Source organism: Vicia villosa, linkage group LG1, assembly GCF_029867415.1.
Source record: "Vicia villosa cultivar HV-30 ecotype Madison, WI linkage group LG1, Vvil1.0, whole genome shotgun sequence".
Taxonomy (NCBI): Eukaryota; Viridiplantae; Streptophyta; class Magnoliopsida; order Fabales; family Fabaceae; genus Vicia; species Vicia villosa.
The window spans coordinates 224614684-224617421 of record NC_081180.1 but is presented as its reverse complement, the minus strand read 5'-3'; the positions used below and the strand labels follow the sequence as shown (position 1 = coordinate 224617421).

General features: G+C 40.2%; 1 long non-coding RNA gene across 1 annotated transcript; it reads right to left on the bottom strand.

The window, feature by feature from the left end:
• Positions 1 to 216: 216 nt before the first annotated feature.
• On the bottom strand, positions 217 to 2424 carry LOC131623117 (uncharacterized). Its single transcript, XR_009290140.1, has 3 exons — positions 2339 to 2424; positions 2079 to 2237; positions 217 to 466 (listed from the first exon to the last, which is right to left on the bottom strand). It is a non-coding gene; the product is annotated as an uncharacterized LOC131623117 (long non-coding RNA).
• Between the last annotated feature and the right edge of the window lie 314 nt (positions 2425 to 2738).

Genomic DNA, 2738 nt, shown 5'->3' with positions numbered 1-2738 from the left:
CATTTTTGTAACTATCGACCAGATATTTGTTTTGTTGTATGCTTAGTGAGTAGCTGTATAGATGATCATGCGAGATGTCACATGAATGCAACTAGAAGGATTTTGAGATACTTTAGAGGTGCAATATATCATAAACTTTTGTTTTCAACTTCTACAAAAAACTCTGATACGAAGATCATATGTTACTCGAATGTAGAATAGTGTGGTGACAAATGTAACACCCCATACATAACTGACTAGTATATTATGCATGAAACGTTATAAATTGATATTGAGTACATACAAAAGCTAAAGTTATAGAAAGATCCATATAAAATACAACATGAAATCCTAATAAGAATTACAAAACATGTGTCTTCAATGGATCTGCACAGCGGAGAATGAGATCTGACGAGGTCTCCAAGCCATCACCACTTCCAAGTCTTCAGTCCAAACCTGCTACTGACCAAAAGCTACTAAACCGCACCTGAAAAAAATATAAGTTGATTGGGGTGAGATTACTAAATCTCAGTGAGTCCTCCTATCCTATGGGTCCACTCGGATCTACAGGGTACATGCATCAAAACCGAATCCACCACTGATTCGGGGTTCATCCTCACATCTGGTACAAGTACGAAGAAAACAAGGAATCATCCACCATTGGACGATTAATGCAGATATGCAATTATATAAGAAACCAAGTATGCAAAACCCGCATCCATATACGGGGAATCCAGAAACGCGTTAATGCCTCGACTAGGTTATAAAAACACACCCTCGATGAATCACGCCCATGCCTCTTGTCAAGAGACTTGTACAAGCACACCGCAAGATGATTAGACGGGTTCGCACAAGCCTAAATGGCTGCGAGATGACCTTAGCCTAATTGGCGTCATTGCCCCATTAACCATCTTCACGCACATGTGTTAACGCCGAGTACAATACGCCATCTTGACACATGGGTCCATCGGGCGAAAGCCTAGTGATGTAGCCTACATGGCACCGCTAGAGATGGTTTACCTGTTATGCGTAGGCCTACTTGGCCGCACAACGCCATCATACCGAGCACGCAAGTGTGTTAACGCCAAGTGGGAAATGCCTCAAGACCCTCACAAGCACACTGCAACGGTAGCTCAGGTGTGAGCCCAAGATCACATGATCGGGGCTGTCCCATTGGTCACAAAGCCTGGGATGTAACGCAACCTAGCCCCCGGCCCGTTTCGATTCAAGCATACACACATATCAAGCGCCAAATCACACAAGCACACAATCCCAATTGTTTAGCCAAAACAACGGGCAATAACAAGATACTCACATCTTATCACAACATAGCATTCGTATTTAAACATAATATAGCAATTAAGTGCAATAAGATTAATCCATTCTAATAATGAATGATTCACATATTAAAAATAACATATCCATGATCATTAACATCATTAACATGTTCAATTATAATTTAAACAAGTCTCACACGACTAATGAGGCGTTCGGTTCTCTATTCGAAACAGAACTGCTCTCGAGGGAATTAGTAATGTAAAATCTCGCCCGACGAGGTTCACTAAGTAGGGTTCCAATATTATTAAATCACACATTCTGATTTGGGGACCAATTTAATTAGAAAGTACACGTCGCTAGCTTTCCAACGATATAAAGTTTGCGTAATTCCGATACCCGAGCCGAAAGTTACGAATTTCCGAAGTTTGCTGATTTTTCCCCCCTGCGCCCAGGGTATCCGATTACCCAGAGTCCAGTAACCGATTACTGGCTCTAAAACAGCCCAGAATTGCATTTTTAACAGCGTAATCGGTTACCCAAAGACCCGTAACCGATTACTCTGCATCAGAATGTGTTTTTCAGCATTTTAAGGGTTCTAAATCCATTCTAACTTTAATCCAAACACTTCTAACATCCCAATATCATTCCAAAAGAGTGCATTATCGATTATTAGTAGAAACAACATGGAACACAAGCACACTATCAACATGCAATATAGTTTAATCAGCAAAGAACATATATCATGCATCAAGTGTATCTCACCCTAGCCCCATAACATACAATTTCCCATTTTCTATCCAAGTTGCTATCTAAGGACTCACATTGGATTAATAGAGCTTTAGATGATGAACATGCTGCAATTGAGTTCCTATCTTGATCAAAACTCCAACTCCAAACTCATCAAACCCGTAGCCCATTCTTCATCACATTCAGCATGCATGTCCCAACTTCAAACTCGTTTTTCTCCTTCAAAAAAGAAGCTATATATGCGAGAACCATAGGTGCAAATCGAAGAGAAATTCGTTAGCTTTTCAATGGGACCAGAATCGTTACGATCGGAGTTACGAGTTGAGAGATATACCTGATTTAGTGGAGGCTGTACCCAAGGTGCGAAAATGGAATTGATGAACATAACTTCCTCCTTTCTCTCTTGCTCCAAATTCTGAATTGTGAAACAAAAATGAATAGCATGCACCCAAACAAGGCCTTATATCATGCAACATTACTCAAGGTCCATTATGCCCTCAAACTAAGTGATAATTACCATCATGCCATTAGTTGAATTCTAACTAAACTCTTTCCATTCTAACAACTTCCCTTCCTAATGCATAATTAATCCATAATTCTCTCTTAGTACTTCATAATCGTACTCAGGTAAAAAGGGATGTTACGTTCTCCCCCCCTTAAATTGAATTCGTCCTCGAATTCTTTTTGATCACCACGGAAACAACGTGTCCAAAACTATACCAACCAGGGGATGA